The sequence below is a fragment of the Sorex araneus genome, chromosome 2 (genome assembly GCF_027595985.1).
Source record: "Sorex araneus isolate mSorAra2 chromosome 2, mSorAra2.pri, whole genome shotgun sequence".
In the NCBI taxonomy this organism is placed as follows: Eukaryota; Metazoa; Chordata; class Mammalia; order Eulipotyphla; family Soricidae; genus Sorex; species Sorex araneus.
Window position 1 is genome coordinate 113,382,308 of NC_073303.1, and position 17,923 is coordinate 113,400,230.

Here is a 17,923-nt window from a genome sequence, read left to right on the forward strand (position 1 = left end):
TTCCTCTTTGCAAGACCAGAATAGCATTCTTATCCTGTTTTCATAGCGCCCAGGTCTCTGAAGCATATGTTAATGCAAGAAGAATGGTGCAGTCGAAAAGTTGTGCCCGGAGCCAGAGGTCCTTTGTTCTCTTAACAAATTCTTTGATGCTTTTGAAGACGGTCCACAACACTCTCTTCCTCCTGTGCAGCTCAGGTGCCAGATCATTCATCATGTTGAGTTCTAGACCTAGGTATATATAACTGCAGCATTCGGAGATGTTCATTCCATTGAGGGCAAATGAAACATCAGGAACTAGTGCGTTTCTCATGAACATTGTCCTTGTGAGATTCAGCTACAGTCTGACCTTTCCACTCTCTCAGTCGAAGTCAGCCAGCATTCGTGCCGATTGGTTAATGTTTGGTCTTATTAGAACGATGTCATCAGCGAAGTAGAGGTGGTGTAGTGAAGAAGAATCATCTATCTTCACTCCCATTCCTTCCTATTCTAGTCATCACATGACATTCTTGAGGGTACTGAAGAGTTTTGGTGAAATGGTGTCACCCTGTCGAACCCCTCTCTTTATGTTGATGATCACTTCCTTGTAGATGGTAAGATCCTGGTGGTGATTCCGTAATACAGCTCATGGAGGATCCTAATGTACTGAGTTTAAACGCCCCGTTTAGCTAGGGCTTCGATGACTGCTTCAGTCTCAACAGAATCAAAGGCCTTCTTTAAATTAACGAACATTAGACAGAGCAGCATCTTGAACACTCACGAAACATTAATGAGCTTTGTCACGTGTGGATATGGCCAATGGTGCTGAATCCTTTTCAGAACCCAGCTTGCTCACATGGTTTTCCTTTGTCTAGTGTTCTGCGAATCCTATTCAGGATGACTCGAGTCAATAACTTGTAGATGACGGACAATAGGCAGATCAGGCAATAGTTGTCAATGTCATGGATGTCTCACTTCTTATACAACAAGACGGTCCTGCTGGTTTTCCATTGGGACAGAACCTTACATTCAGACAGGTAGCATGTGAAAAGCTGAGCCAGTGTATTGATGAGAACTAGTGGCAAATTCTTCAGGTGTTTGGGTATGACCTTGTCTGGATCAGGTGCTGTACGCTTCATTACCGACAAAATGATGTATTTGATTTCGGAAGGGAGAATTCTGGGAATGACATATCTATCCTGCGGAATTTGGTATGTGGACAGGTAGACATGGCTATCAAAGAGATCTGAGTAGAAGTCATGGATAACCTTTTTAATCGTCATTCTGGAAGATGTGATAGATCTATCAGGACGTTGGAGGGCAGTCATCTTGTTTTTATAGTTGACGAAAGACAGGCGGTTGTTTCGAATACTTTTCCTGACTTCTGCCACATCAGCCAACACTGCTGCTCTTTTCTCTTTGAGTTCTTCCTTTATCACTTCTCTGCACAGCTTTGAGAACTCTGGACATTAGCTTGTGATTGCCTGAGGCTCGTGCCAAACCACATTGGTAAATGAGCTCTAGATTTTTTCCAAGAGAGGCATCTTTTTGTGGCTTTCTTTCTCTCAGCATTCCTTGCACAATCATGGAGGTTCTGAACCAGTCAATTATATTCCTCATTGGTTTTGTCAAGGACGGCATCTTCCCACATTGCTGCAGTAGTGCCAAAAAACTCCCAGTTGGTGGTTGCTCTGGCAGTTCTCTTTTTAAACTTTGCAGCTCTTTCTCCCTGCTCCGTGAAGTAGAATTTCTCACCAAGAAGACAGTGGTCTGATCCCGTTTGGAATTTTGGAACAAGAGTGACATCGGTCAGGCATAACCATGGATTGAATATGATGTGGTCAATTTTGTTGTGGAACTGTCCACCAGGAGACTTCCATGTCCAACGTTTAGATTTGGCCTTCTGGAACTGCGAGTAACCATGGATGATCTTGGTCAACATGATGAACTCAGCTAGTCTCTCACCCTGATTGTTCCATTCTAGTCCATTGGTCTTTATGTGTAGTTCTTCAGGCAACCTTCTTAGTCCTATCTTGGCATTAAAATCACCTTGTAGAAGGTGTGGTCTTCTTTATTGAACTTCTCCAGCTCCATGTAGAACGTCTCAATTTCTTCTTCATCATAGTTGGATGTTGGTGTCGTCATAGTTGGATGTTGGTGCGTAGAAGACAAAGACAGAAAAATACACATACATATATGTATATATATAGATATATACACACTTATGCATATATATGCACATCTAATATATGTACAATGAATGTATGTATTATGCATGTATAAAAATATGTAATGTATATTACAGGTATTATTAGGTATCGGTATTTGTATGACCTGTAGCTGCTTGGCATGCTTCAGTGGGGAATTGGTAGAGATTCAGTTGGGTACTGGTAGGGCAGGACCAATGGAGCAGGGCCACTGAATGAGTTACCATGGTGGAGACTGTGGGAGTAAGTCAATATTCTGAAAATGTCTTTCTAAAATAGTTTTCTCTTAACTTTACATAAGATATAATAATTCCAAAATTATTTGATGAAAAAAACTAATAGGAGATCTAAGCAATTATTAGCCATGAGCCATTAAAATCTATACCTGTTTTGCTTTTAATAGATGTGATAAATAATCCTACAAATTTCTGTATTGTGGATGTAACAGAAAGAAACCAAAGGTATGGAAAAGGAAATGTATCAGAAAGAAAAAGGTATCAAAATCCCACTGTAGAGAAACCAATTAAGTTTACTAGTTTCTTATGATTCCTGAGATGATGTGATTGAAGAGAAAGGAAGACAATGATTATAGAAAACATTTCTCTTGCTGAACCTATGTTTTAAAAGTTTTTAAGAGAAGGGAATAAAAGAGCACCAAACCATAACTATGATAATTTCATACCATGAAACTTTAAGCTATAATTTTAAAACTTGAAAAATATATATCTATTTCAATGGAAAATTTGTCAAATATATAAATATGAAAAAGCAGTCCACCAAAATATATGTAGTCTGATGTTACTTATTTAAAGAATTGCAATATACATGACTACACTTTGATGTTTGCAATGTGAAAATATTCATGTATTGCTTTTATAATTCAATAATTTAAATAGTTCTACATATATCTATTAAATTATGATAATAGCAACTTATGATTACCTAATGCTAAGGTGATACAATTAATTTATTAGCTTGGAATACAATTTAAATAAAAGAGCCCTGTGAGAATAAAGTCTATACTTACATAGCAATAGTTAAATGAATATATTCTATATAGGAAAATGTAAACTATATTTATTGGGGACCTTAACTTTTGATAATGAGGCTTCACTTTTTCTTTCTTAGTCTTTTGAAATAATTCTTAACTTTGAAAAACTGAGTGAAAGTAAAAACTCTAAATGATGTGTTCAAATCAAAATCTGTCTGTGACTCATTTGACCAAAGAAAATTACTAAAACCTTTACTACAGCAAATTTTGAATCTGTAAAATAGGAGTAATAATTATATTTAATTTAGTCTAGTTGCAATACTCTGACACTGAAGTTTACCTATACAGATATTAACTCATATTATTGCAGGATAATATAGGCAAAAATCATATTTACTATAAGATAATAAAGTTGGGGGATTTTTTGAAATCCAAGAACTTTTGCTTCTACGGAACTTTGGCTTACATAATTTTCATGCATTCCAGACTAATGTTAATCAGTAGCAAACACAATAGACTAATTTCCATGCAAATGGAAAATAATAAACATATGCAATTTTAAATTAAAAAAACCCTACAGTCTGAAAATCTCATATATCATAGACAATACAATTTTTTCTTATGTAAATTGTTACATGGAATAAATAAATGAACATACACCTTCCTCCTCTTCCTTTAAACAAATTCTTATGATGGGGTGATAGGTAAAAGGGTAATTAATTACACGTTCAACAGTTATCAACTTGCTATTGCCTGACATACACTTCTTTTATTTATTTTATTTATTTATTTAATTTTTAACTAATCAATTTATTTTTTAATAAGTGAATCACCGTGAGGGTACAGTTACAGATTTATACATTTTTGTTCTCATGTTTCCCTCATACCAAGTTCGAGAACCCATCCCTTCACCAGTGCCCATTCTCCACCACAAATAAACCCAGCATCTCTCCCACCCTCCCCAATCCCATCTCCCCCCCCCCACCCCACCCTGTCACTGTGGCAGGGTATTCCCTTTTGTTCTCTCTCTCTAATTAGGTGTTGTGGTTTGCAATAAAGGTGTTGAGTGGCCATTGTGTTCAGTCTCTAGTCCACATACAGCACGCATCACCCTTCCCCCGCATGGCCTCCAACCACATTTTACTTGGTGTTCCCTTCTCTATCTGAGTTGCCCTCTCCCCAGAATGTGAGGCCAGCTTCCAAGCCATGGAGTCAATCTCCTGATACTTATTTCTACTATTCTTGGGTGTTAGTCTCCTACTCTGTTATTCTATATTCCACAGATGAGTGCAATTTTTCTATATCTGTCTCTCTTTTCTGACTCATTTCACTTAGCATGATACTTTCCATGCTGATCCACTTATATGCAAAGTTCATGACCTCATTTTTTCTAACAGCTGCATAGTATTCCATTGCATAGATGTACCAAAGTTTCTTCAACCAGTCATCTGTTCTAGGGCACTCGGGTTTTTTCCATATTCTGGCTATTGTAAACAGTGCTGCGATGAACATATAAGGACGTACACTTCTTTTAATAACAGCTTTCAGCTTTTTCATAATAAATTTTACTCTTACCCATGGCATTTAAAAATAGCTTATAAAATCACATTCATTCTTAGGATAAAACTTGTTTCATTTTTTTTTCTTAAAAAAATCAAAGTTCTAGTATCAAAAACTTTGGTACATTTTTCCTAAACTTTAATCCACGACATCAAATTTGTTTACTCAAAGACCTTTCTTTCACCTAACAACATAACTGCTATCATTAACAAAGATTCCAGGCGTCTTTTTTTTTTTCTTTCGGGTAACACCCAGCGATGTACAGGGGTTACTCCTGGCTCTACATTCAGGAATTACTCCTGGCGGTGCTGGCAGACCATATGGGATGCTGGGAATTGAACCCGGGTCAGCCTCGTGCAAGGCAAATGCCTTACCCTCTGTGCTATCACTCCAGCCCCCATCCAGGCATCTTTTTAACACAGAATTTTAGGGAGTTTTTATGTTTTCTGCTTTGAAGGGAATTACAGAAGATATATCTTACAGTTTATACAGCCCATAATTTTTTTAATCTTTATTTAAACACCATGATTTATGAAGTTGTTCACAATACAGTTGTTTCAGGTATTTAATATTCCAACACCAGTCCAACCACCAATGTGCTCTTATCTCCAACAATAGCGGTCCCCTCACCTTTCCTTTCTCTGACACACATCAAATTAATTTACTTTATATTGCTTATTATAACATGTATCTTGTAATGAAAGATGTTGCAAAGTCCTGGCCTGAAGATTTACTGAGCTGATATGTTGGAATTGGGCCTTCGATTTTGTTTTTCACTCATTGAGCTTAGTGGGCTTCTACTCAATTTTTCCCATCTAATTTTCTTGTTTCTCCTGGGCTGTGAGCTCTAGAAGTTTGGAGTTGGTGCACAGCCAAGTACTCGCCTGCACAATCCAGGGGATTTGGAGCTGGGATGATCAACTGCAGGTGTCTCTCTGGCTTCTCTAAGATCTGAGTTCTGAAGCTGAGACATTTCTCTGGCAGTGTCAGAACCCACATATGTGGGTGGAGCGCTGGACCTTTGGCAGGGTGGAGATTCAGTCCGCCCCTGTCCCACCTGGGGCTCAGAGACCTTGACCTGGTATTGGCTAGGCCTTCTTAAGATAGCTCAGCTCACGTTGTTAAAATATTTTCTAAAAGAGAAAATCATAAAACTTCTTTTGTCGAAAATGTTAGGAATAGTTAAATGAACTGTATGCAATTTTATAGTGATGATATATTAATTTAACACGTTAGAAAATGGATAATATATGAGCTTATATGCATGCAAAATGAATTAATTTGGGTTATATTAGAGTTACTTAACCTCTCGTTTTGTTTGTTTTCATACTGAAAGCATCACATAATTCTAAACTGTTTTACTACTTACAACTCTGTTGGGAATTATCCATTAACTCATAAACATTCTGCACTGATGGAGGTCTAATCTGAGCACATGTAGATAAGCAAAATTTGTGAGTTTTTAGAGATCCTACTTATTTAATTGTGATTAATCATTCTTAAATCGTGATTTTGTGTTGCTGTTTATTTTCTCAGTTTAAAGTTAATTTACCTGGTCCAAAGCAAACACTGATCAGTCATATATCCCAGTCATGTTTTTGTGAAAATATTCAGATAGATTATGAAACCTTTATTTCAAGAAGGACTGGAGTGATAGCACAGCTGGTAGGGCATTTTCCTTGCATGCAGCCAACTAGGGTTCGATTTCTCGGTCCCTCTTGGAGAGCTCTGCAAGCTACCCAGAGTATCCCACCCTCACGGCAGAGTCAGGCAAGCTCCAACGTGGCATATTCAATACGCCAAAACCAGTAAAAAGTCTTACAATGGAGACGTTACTGGTGCCAGCTCGAACAAACTGATGAACATCTGGATGACAGTGCTACAGTGCTCATGCCAAGGTGCAGATAAACAAATAAGAAAGCACACTGATTATGGTGTCTTCTTTTCTCATTTAAAATTTCTGTCATTTTGTTTGTGCAGTACTATTTTTTAAAAAAGGCACATGAAACTTTTTCTAACCATTTTGTTTTTGGTTTCTGCGTTTGGCTCAGGCTGTTCACCCTGCCCTATACTTAGTGCCTAGGAGTTCTGGCCCTTTCTCCTCAGGTGCTTTTGGGACATTTCTTCACTGACCTTCAGGCAGGCTGGGTCTCACTTTGATGAGTAAAGATGGAAAATCACCACAGATAAGGGGGTATCTCTAAAGGAAGCAAGTTCTGTCGAACCTTGAGGGCCAATGTTAAGATTTGCTCCGGGCAGTCCTGAGAGCAGGAGAAATCCTGGGAAGAGGTCATGTGAGTTGCATGCTTAGAGCAGGAGTAAAGGTTTACCCACCAAAAAAAGATTTGTGCAGAGCAAGGGGAGCTGAGCAAACTTCCTTTTGAAAGTCTCACAACGTGACTGAAAATTGCAGAGCCCAAGGCCATAAAATGAACAACATCAAAGTGGTTTTATTTGTTTTAGAACTGGTTGATACAGCTGGAGAAAGCATTCAGAGCAATATGTCAGAAATAAAGAAGAAACGAATTGTAGAGCTAACCAGCTGAAACATGGGAGCATTATCAATGGGAAAAATTCAATAAACTAAAAACGACAGAGCCATTAGTTTAATTTTAATTCGATTTTTGAATTCTTAGTGTGAACATGCCAAACTAGTGCTTTCATTTAAGTATGTCAGCTACATAAAAATAATATTCCTAGCGTGTAATTTGTGTTTTTAAACATTAGCTAACATATATGAAAATATTTAAAATGTTTTGCTAGGAAGACTCCAACATTTTTTTGTAATTTTTGCAGAACACATGAACTGATTGCTGTTTGCTCTAAGAATTATAATACTAGTTTCTTTAGAATGTAAAAGGTAGAAAGATAAATAAAAGAAAATCAATCTAATTAACCTGGGGGGAATATAATATAACAAAATGAGGATCAAAAGAACTATTTTATGAAAGAAAACCATAATCAGACTAAAAAATAAGAAGGAATTAAGAAAAATGATTAACCTGTCATTTAATTCACAGTTATAAAATTGCTTATGAAAATACCTTCTTAAAACTACACAAGGATAAATGACAGGATGAAACTTAAAAACATTCCTGACTGTTTGAAACGTCCACTAAAAAACAAATGTAGAAAAAGATCTTTGCTTCTTGGATCTTATTTTCTCTATGAGTTTTTCACTGAAAGTCTGAAAATATATTAAGTTCTTATTTTTAAGGTGGACTGAAGTAAAGCAAGAATATTGGTGAAAGGTTCTAGGCACTTAAGTGGCATTGAGGAGCAGTAACTATGCTAAACATATTACATAAACTACAATAAAACTAAAAAGTAATAGAAAGTAATGTTTTGCCACACGAGTAAATGCCGTGCATTGTTCAAGCAAAAGGGGTGGCAACTACTAAAGCAAGTTCATTCATTTCCAAGGTGTTAGGTGTTAAAATGTGTCTATTCTATTTCACTAACATCTTTAGCAAAATTATATGGAAATGCATTTTGCACTATTTGGAACAGGGTGGGAGTTGGAAATGGCAGCAGAGACCTCAGAGATGTCTGATTGTTCGAACTAGTGGGCATGCTCAGAAGCACTGCATTTAATAAAGTGAACATCAGAAAGGTAGACGTGTTGTTCAATAAATGCCAATATATAATACATTTCATTTGCCTGGGTGTTTTGGCTCTTTGATTTCAGCTTCCTGCTAGAGGGCTTTACCTTTATTGTATTATTCACCCAGCTAGTGGATGTAGACATTCTCCACAGATAAATTTGTGTTTACTCACCAGTTGTAGAAAAATAATGGTCTCTTATTTAAAGTTTTGTAGAGTTGATGTACTTAATGGTATGAATTTTAGATTTTATTTGTTTGTTTTAAATACAGATTTTATTTCTTTTTGGGTCATACCTGGCAATGCTCAGGGGTTACTCCTCACTCTGTACTCAAGAATTACTCCTGGTGGTGTTCCAGGGACCAGATGTGATGCTGGGAATCGAACCCAGGTCAGCTGTGTGCAAGGCAAATGCCCTACCCTCTATACTATTGGTCCAGCCCCCTAAACACAAATTTTTGTATATGGTTTCAAGCATATTATTTGATCTGATCTATTAAGCACATACATACAAATATATATATCAGTGGGAATGGACTAATTTTTCTGTAAGTGTTCTTAAACCAATAGTTACTAATAAAGATGAGCCAACTGTACCTTTTCAATTTAAATGTGATAGAAATAATGCTGTATAATTAAAAATAGTCTGGTGAATCATTATAAATATATAGTTATTCTAAAATAATAGATTAAGTAGATTAAAGGTAAAATAATATGGAAAATTACCTTTTATACCAATAAAGGATATGATGTTTTCCAATAGCAAGGCATTTTTTCTTAAAATAGTATTTTTAAAAAAATGAAAAATATAATGATCTGTTTATAATACCTACCCCAAGATTGAGGTATATGAAATGATTTCTCAATGTCCCGCACATTTCTTGTGTATGGTTGGGATGGAGACAAGGAAAGAGTAGGAAGTGCAGTGGGTTAGTATTTGCATATTAGTGGTGCTGTGATGCAGTAATATTGAAACTGCAAGTGATGATTTCCTAGTCTTAATAGTTGCACTATAGTCCCATAAAATGTCAGCAACAGAAGAAGATAGGGAAAGAATATAGAGAAACCTCCAGTACCATCTTCAGAAGTCATAAAGTTGTTTCAAAATAAAATGTGTTTTTCTAAATGATCATTTTTCAGTACTCAAGTTAGCACAGCGGGTAGGGCATTTGCTTTGCAAGTGGCAGACCCGGGTTCAATTCCTCCATCCCTCTCAGAGAGCCCGGCAAGCTACTGAGAGCATCCCACCCGCATGACAGAGCCTGACAAGCTCCCCATGGCTTATTTGATATGCCAGAAACAGTAACAAGGAGTCTCAGAATGGAGACATTACTGGTGCCCGCTCCAGCAAATCGATGAATAATGAGAGGACAGTGCTAGGGTGTAGTGCTACTCAAGTTGTGCATAGTTTTGTGAAATATTTAAGGTGTTTCTAGGTAAAACATAGATGGGGAAAATATATCTATGACACAATTTAGTAATTCCTAATTCTCCTTTGCTTAACTTACCAGAATACACAAGAGAACTTTAAAATATACTGTTAAGTTGAAATATTAAAAATTAGTCAGGCTGGAGAATGTAAATCAAGTGTGGCTCTGAATTGGCCCCTGGCATGGCACATCCTCCAGCATCAACACAATTTTTCTTCCAGGGCCCTAGACACTGCCCAACACCAAATTGAATAACACTGGCACTCCTCATATAACTGCATTTTATTGGAGTAATGGTGATTTATAATATTATATAGATTTTTGTGTACCATTTTACAAGTTAATGTCTGTTTTGCTATATTACTACATTATTTTTTGCCGCAATAGACTGTCCCGATACATCTACAAATTACTGAACTGTCTCTTACTTTATTTAGACACCCATTTTCTTATTTCTTTTTTATAATCATTATTTCTCTTATTCTTGTTTACCAAGAATTCATGTCTGTTATTTTGGCAGATTCTTTTCTATTTCTTTTTCTACCCCATATAATAAATGAACTAATATGTTGCATGTCTTTCTCAATCTGACTTATTTTACTTAGTATAATACTTACTCTCTAAGTTCATACAATTGGCCAGATATCATAGTTTTATGGCTTGAGAGTGTTTCATTGTGTATAACTAGCTCTCCTTCTTTATCTGATAATCTGGTTTAGGTGCCTAGGTTGTTTCCAACTCAGCAAATATGAAAAGGCTGCAATTAAAATGTGGGGTAAGATAGCCTAAAAGAAAGCAGCAAAGGAGAGAAATAAAAACTGTTGTATCAGAAATAAATAAAACAGAGAGGAAAGACAATACAAATACCAATGAAACCAAGAGCTTCTTCCTTGAAAAGATAAAAACTAAAAACTTCCAGTGAGACACACTACAAAAATGTGCAAAGTGAAATGAACACAAATAAAATTGATAATAAAAAGGATACACTTAAAAAAACCTTAGAAATACAAAAGACCATAAGATATTCCTGTGAATGTATTAATGTGCCAACAAATTGGGTTCTCTTAAATAACTGAATTGAAACAATCTCAAGACAAAATCAGGAAGAAATAGAAAAGCTAAAAAATCTTAAGTACTAGTAAGAAAAATTAAACCATAATTTGAGCCTCAATCCTAAAAAAACTTGTTTAGGGCTACATCGGTTACAAACTACTCTTAAAATTTAAAGAGAGGGGAAATTTTGTAGCTCATTTCATCTAGGGAAAGATAATAACTCAATGGACTGACATTTCAGTGCAGAAAACCTGGAATCACATTTTCCCCAAGCACCAATGCGAATAACCACATATGACAGAGCTGGGATAAGTCCCCCAGTACCACTTGGCTGTGGCTCCAAAATAAAACAAAAAAATATTTAAAAGATTTAATTTAAGACCGGTGAGAAAGTACAGGGATGAAGGCACTTGTTTTCAGGCAGCCAACCCTGCCTGGTTCTATCCCTGGAATTAGCAAGATTAAGCAGCAAACAAAAGACAAACTGCAATTGGTGTGTGTGTGTGTATGCGCGCAAAAATACTTATCACTTTCTGGCAATTTTAATGGAGAAAATGCTCCTTTAAGTATCACTGTGTCACTGTATCACTGTCATCCCATTGCTCATTGATTTGCTTAAGGGGGCATCAGTAATGTCTCCATTCTGAGACTTATTGTTACTGTTTTTGGCATATCAAATATGCCATGGGTAGCTTGCCAGGCTCTGCCGTGCGGGCAGGATACTCTCGGTAGCTTGCCGGGTTCTCCGGAGGGGTGGAGGAATTGAACCTGGGTTGGCTGCGTACAAGGCAAATGCCCTACCCACTGTGCTATTGCTCCAGCCTGCTCCTTTAAGTACTGCTAAGAATGAGCCCTGAGCACCATTGAGTATAGCCACCCCTGACCAAAATTTATAATTATAAAATATATAAATATAAGGTTATTTGTAAGTAATAATTGGCCTCTATTTTCAGAAATTTTCACTTCTCATTGAGTATACAGAATTTACTTCTCACATGAAGAGCTCAAACAAAATGATAAATAGGTTATATTTTTAATATAATATTTAAGACGAGATATTTCAAATAAATAGATATTTAAGTTATTTAAGTTAACAAAATATGTAAATATATGAATTTTGATTCATAACATAACAATCATAATATAATCTAAGACTTCAGACAAGGGGCCAGAGAAATACTACAGCGGGTAGGGCATTTGCCTTGCACGTGGGCTCCCCGGGTTCAATCCCAGGAATCCCATATGGTCCCCTGTAAGAAATCACGCAACCCGGAGATTCTTTTTGCAGTGATTTATTCAGAGACCTTCTCGGGAAAGAAGAGGAATGAGGGACGAACGAGAAGAAAACCCACCTAGCTAGGTAGCTTCCCTCCTTATCTACCCCTCGCTGCCTGCTTACGTCCAAGTGTCTGCAGCTGATAAACTAGTTACAGCTCGTGGTGTGACAAGACATCCTGATTCCTTATCAGGTGTTATCTATGAAGCACGGTGTAATTAACAAGAAACAGGTGTCCACGAAGCACGGTCCTGTGGCGGTTCTCCACAGTCCCCTGAGAACCGACAAGAGTCATTCCTGAGTGCAGAGCCAGGAGTAACCCCTGAGCATCGCTAGGTGTGACCCAAAAAGGAAAAAGAGAGACTTCAGACAAAAGTTAATAGGACTGGAGAGATATTATAGGAGTTAAAGCATGTGCCTCACACACAGTCAATACTGCTTCAATCCCCCGAACCACATAAGTTTCTCTGAGCATCAGCAGGAGTGATCCCTGATTCCCGTGGCCAGGCGTCAGACTTTAGCTTTGCCAGGCATGGCTCAAAATTAAGCAGCAAACAAAAAATAGACTGCAATTTGTGTGTGTGTATGTGTGTGTGTGTGTGTGTATGTGCAAAAATATTTATCACTTTCTTGCAATTTTAATGGAGCAAATGTTGACGTTTTCCTTTAAATACCCAATATCAAAGTTACTTGAAATTTTGCATCAATTTTCAAAGCTGTTCAAATTAATGTAAAAATTTAGATTTAAAAAAATACACAGTATTTACATTGTATAATAAATGCATACTTGCTGGATAATGTACTCGGGTAACAATTTCTGGGTTAAAGAAAGTTATTGACTTTTTATTTCTCAATAGTATATTGCAGTATTTTTCTTTGCCATAAAGAATGTTGGCATTCATGAATGTGATTTAAATACTGATTTATTCCCATTAATTAAAAAGTTAGTCTATGTTTTGTATTTACCATTTCGTAGAATAGCTGTTAAAGTTGGCCCAGTTCAGTTTGTATCTACCTACGTGATTATCTGTCTCAATAAGCTGTTTTTCATTCATTCAAATATTTTTTATGTTTTACAAGTTTTCAAGTGATTCTTTTCCATTTGTCATGTTAAGTATCAACTCATGTTCCTATATGAATTTATTATCATTATCTTACATGCCATTCATTGATCTTTCTGGGTTAACTAGATGTTTAAAAGTAGTCTATTTTTTCCCCAAAAATGTGTTTCTTTGACATTCTATGGCATTGAGCAGTAATTTAGGAATAAAACAAAACATCACTGCATTAGAAATGATCATGCTTCCAAACTCAGGAAACAAGCAGTTACTTATGCTAATTCAGATCACATCCAGTAAGGCTGTGGGAAAAATGCTATAATCACAGCATAAGCATACATATGTGAAAGACAGAGCGAAGAGTTTTCAAAACAAAGGGGCATTTCTGTATTTTAGTATTTTAGTAATTAAGTCCAAGGAGATCTGTGTTAGAAATTGCATCATTTCCATCCCTGGTGCAGCGTGGGGCAATGGCTTAGTTAACATTCCAGAGACATGGTTGCAAGCAGTCGCTGGGACCAAAAGTAGTCTAGCTGGCCTCTGGATCCTGGTCGATCAGCAGCAGAGTGGCTGCATAAACATGTGGCCACCCAGGTCGAATCTCGGCGGAGCGCGTGCCGGTAAAGCCCCCGGCCCGAGACTGCCCACGTCCCGCTGTTTCAAGTTCATAACTGTTTTTTTTTTCTCCTTCCTGCGCCACCACCTTCATACCTGCTTAATAGTCCACATAATATGGCGGACACCATGCCACTTTTCCCCGAAAAAGGAAAAAAAAAAAAAAAGAAAGAAGAATCTTTCCCCTCCTCACCAGTGTGGGCGCGACTTCATATCTCTTCATTCTCAGCAATGGAAAACTAATTATCAAATGCTTCCTTGTCAGTAGGGCTGTTTTTTTTGGGGGGAAACTCCAACAACAATAGTGAGTTTTGTGTTGAAATATGGAATGTAATCAAGGTAAAGATAAAATAAAGTGAAATTTATCAGCTATGCAGGTGGGGGTGGGGGTGGGGGGTGGGAGGTATATTGGGGTTTTTGGTGGTGGAATATGGGCACTGGTGAAGGATGGGTGTTTGAATATTGTATAACTGAGACATAAGCCTGAGAACTTTTTAACTTTCCACATGGTGATTCAATAAAATAAATAAATTAAGAAATAAATAAAGAGGCAGGATAAAGGTCAATGGTTATTTTGTGTTCCTATTCTTTTAATGTTTTCTGTGGTTGTTAATAGTAGCATTTAAGAGATTTAATTCTATTTAATAGTGAGAGATAATTACACCCATGACCCATCATTGTCCTTCACACATGAAATGTATAGCAATTGTAGAAAACCTGAAATAAAATTTCTTTGCTTTGCTTTTCTTTTTCATTTTGTTTTGGGGTCACACCCAACAATGTCAGAGGTTAACACCTGGCAGTGCTTGGGGAACCATATGGGTTGCTAAATCAGAGCTGGAGGACGAACTGGCAAAAGTCACCATCAAGAAGGAAGATCTGGAGCTGTTAATGACAGAAATGGAGATCTCTGTAGGAGATGCAGAATAGAGTATGAAAGAACACCTGGGCAATATGGTAAAGGCACTTATTGCCTTAACCAACTGATAGATCCATTAATAATAGGTTTACCCAGTGGATTAATTTATTTCAATAAAGTATTTTTTAAATATTGTCTTGGATCACACAAAAACAAAAGCAAAAACATATTGAATTCACACAGAATTACACAGTTAGCCATATACAAGAAAAATGCCCTACCCACTGTACTACCCCACAAATAAAATAATTTCAAGTAACTCCCTATTCAAAATATACTATCATTTGTGTCATTTGTGTCTACTCTGAGATTCTCTTATTTGTAGAGAGTATACTCATTAAGGAAGTAGCAACTAATAACTCCCACTAGTAACAGGTGCAAAGCAAATTAAATACAGAACAGAATAATTAGAGTGAGGGGAAATAATTTAATATCACATGATGAAGTTACTACACTAGAGAGTCTCTTGCCCGCACGCCTGGCTGTCTTCCCTGGGGCCCTTCTGACTGGATGGGCTCCAGCTTTCCTCCCCACCCCAAGCAGAGTTCCTGGCGGCCGAAGACCTCCAGAACCTAGTCACAGCCATGCTCAAGGCCCCTCTCCACACGTTCGGACAAGCTGCACGCATGAAGGTACTGGCAGAGGAACCCAGGTATGTGTAATCCCATCAACGGCCAACATCTAGAGACTTGAAAGCAAGCTCCCAGAAGCAGCTGCTCAATAACTTATAACCTACTTCTCCTTCTGGGAGAAACTAGCAAGCTACTGAGAGCTTCCTGCCCACATGGGACAGCCTCACAAGCTTCCCATGGTGTATTCATATGCCAAAGCCAGTAACAAGCTGGATCTCATTCCCCTGACCCTGAAAGAGCTTCCAATGTGGCATCATTGGGAAGGCCGAGTGGAGACAGGCTTCTAAAATCTCAGGGACAGGACGAATGGAAGGTTACTGAGACCACTCGAGAAATTCGATGATCAATGGGATTTCGTGATTATGATCATGATCCTGATGATGAAGTTAATTCAGAAAATACATGCAGAAAGTAAGATGAAAATCTGTACTCATAGAAAGATTTATTAATTTTTAAATGGTGAAATATTCAATATTAAAACTGCACTAAATGTACAAAAATGAGTTAGTTATAAAATTACTTTAAAATGACTTTTTTGCTAAGGGGAATAAAAAATTTTAAAAATGAAGAAAAAGTAAACAGCCAGAATTCACTAAAACTGTAAGAAATAATTAACAGAGAAAAGGAACTCAAAGGGAAACCACAATTAACCATTTTGAATTAGGAACTGAGCAATGTGGTGCTATTTTAAGTCAAAGTATAATGATGTAAAAATGAAGTTAGTCAAGTCAAAACAAATGTTTTTCTGGCTAAATTAATCATTCAGAAAGTTGCCATTAACTTGCATATTTTAAAAAAAGCATATAGCCTCACAAGTAGGTCTTTACACAGCTTGCTGGTTATCTCTCCAGTTTCTAAGATCAGCTAGATCACTATAAAGTTATTTCATTGTGGGGCTGGACTGATAGCACAGCTGGTAGGGCATTTGCCTTGCACGCGGCAGACCTGGGTTCAATTCTCAGCATCCCATATGGTCCCTCAAGCACTGCCAGGAATAATTCCTGAGTGCAAAGTCAGGAGTAACTCCTGTGCATCGTCAGGTGTGACTCAAAAGCAAAAAAAAAAAAAATTAAGAAATGTTTTAAAAAAGTCATTTCATTGTATGTTCAAATATTTTTGGATAAATTTCACTTCCCTATAAAGAGCTCAAAGATGCACATATTTTTTCTATTTGTCAACAAATACATGTTTTATACTTCTTTTTAAAGTCTATTTTTCAAATGCACTCAAGCCCCCTATAAGCATAAGTCACTTAACATTTGGTATCCAAAATCTGAGAATTATACTGAATCTTTCAAGTAACTAACATTTATAATTATTATAAATAAATTTCTTTTTTCAAAAATAGTGGTGGTTAAAGACATTAAAATTCTGTCTGGTTGGGCGGAGTGATAGTACAGATGGTAAGGCATTCTTCTTGCACATGGCCAACTGGGTTTGATCACCAGCTTTCCATGTGATACTCCTTGGAGTACTTCCAGGAGTGATGTGAGCACAGATACAGGAGTAACCCTTCTGTATCACTGGGTGAGGTCCTCAAACAAACAAACAACCAAAAATTTCTACGTGGCTTGGAGATAACTCCCAAGGGCTGTAAAACATACTTTGTATGTGGGTGACCTGGGCTTGCTCTCAGGCACTGTAAGGTGCCCTGAAAACCACTGGGTGTGGCCAAAATTTTCTCCACTCCTGGAATAGTCTATAACATTTGCTCTGAAGTATCTATTATAATCATTCCATCTTAGAATACAGCTGTTGGTTAAAATAGAAAAGAAAGCATAGGAAATCAGTTGTAAATGGTCAGAGAACCTGTTGACAAAGCAAACAACAGATCTTGCCTTGGAAACTTGAACACAGTATCCCCATAGATAAGATCATAAATGGTAATTGGCTATTTTTTTTACTGATTTCAGCATAAAACCAAAAGTTTTATAAGACCCCTGGGCAATGGAGGAGAGGGGCTGAAATGGAGTCACCCAGGGACCAGGGAAATTAAATGTTCCAATATTTCATTAATTAATAATGTAAATTGTACTCTAAAAATACTTTTGGAAAATGCTGGTTTCATTGTGCTAAAAGTAAAAATGCAAATTTTCTTTTACATATTATCATATAACTGAAAATAATATTTTGTATAATAAAATCTGCATTGTTAATTTGCATGCAGTTATGTAATATCCATAACAGATATAGGCCCATATATTTATGAATAAGCCTAAGTTCTTATTTACTAATATTTGCGCTCTAAACATAAAGAATGATGCTTGACATATCTTCTGACTATAAATCAAGGACTCACTCTCTTCTGTGTCTTCCTTCGCTGGAAAGCTAATAGATTTTGCTTTCGTTTCTGAGCTTCAATGCGCAGTTTGTGATCTAACAGGGCAAACCAGACTTTTGGCATCTTTTATGTCTCCTTCTCTCAGGGACATAGTGAAATACAGGAGTACACAAGCTTCCTTGATTACACGCTGTGTAGTTTGGACAGGATATTTAATCTCTGGGAACCTCAGTTCCTTTATCTGCTACTTAGGTCTAGTCCAGAGAGCAGCTACAGGAGTGAATGTCAGTGTGCATCTGAAATCTCGATCCTCTGTGAGTAG